Source organism: Myotis brandtii, unplaced genomic scaffold (genome assembly GCF_000412655.1).
Source record: "Myotis brandtii unplaced genomic scaffold, ASM41265v1 scaffold410, whole genome shotgun sequence".
Taxonomy (NCBI): Eukaryota; Metazoa; Chordata; class Mammalia; order Chiroptera; family Vespertilionidae; genus Myotis; species Myotis brandtii.
The window spans coordinates 547,973-548,291 of NW_005365764.1; the positions used below are offsets into that span (position 1 = coordinate 547,973).

At 69.0% G+C, this 319-nt stretch overlaps 1 protein-coding gene across 1 annotated transcript in view; it reads left to right on the forward strand.

Moving 5' to 3' along the window:
* Positions 1-319, forward strand: part of PIK3CD (phosphatidylinositol-4,5-bisphosphate 3-kinase, catalytic subunit delta) — a 31,908-nt gene that overhangs the window by 20,737 nt on the left and 10,852 nt on the right. The window lies entirely within an intron of this gene.

Genomic DNA, 319 nt, shown 5'->3' on the forward strand with positions numbered 1-319 from the left:
TGTCCAGCCCCAGGCCTCTCAGGCAGCACCCCCGGCTGGCAGAGGAGCCAGGGGCCCTCTTCTCACGCCCCTTGCTGGCCGGTGTTGAGTTGGGGCTTTGAGCTTGGGCAGCCAACAAGACCCTGTGCCGGGTGGTTCCCGGGGCAGCCTCCAGGCCTGGCTCCGGGCTGCCCTCCTCGCGCTGCCCCTGCTTCCTGCCCGGGAGGCAGAACTCCGTGCCTGCAGAGCTCAGGGTGCTGGGCCCCTGGGCCGCCTACGGCAGGTTTTCTGGTTAAGGATGGAGGTGGGATAGGTGCCTGGGCCTCACCTCCCTCCTGCA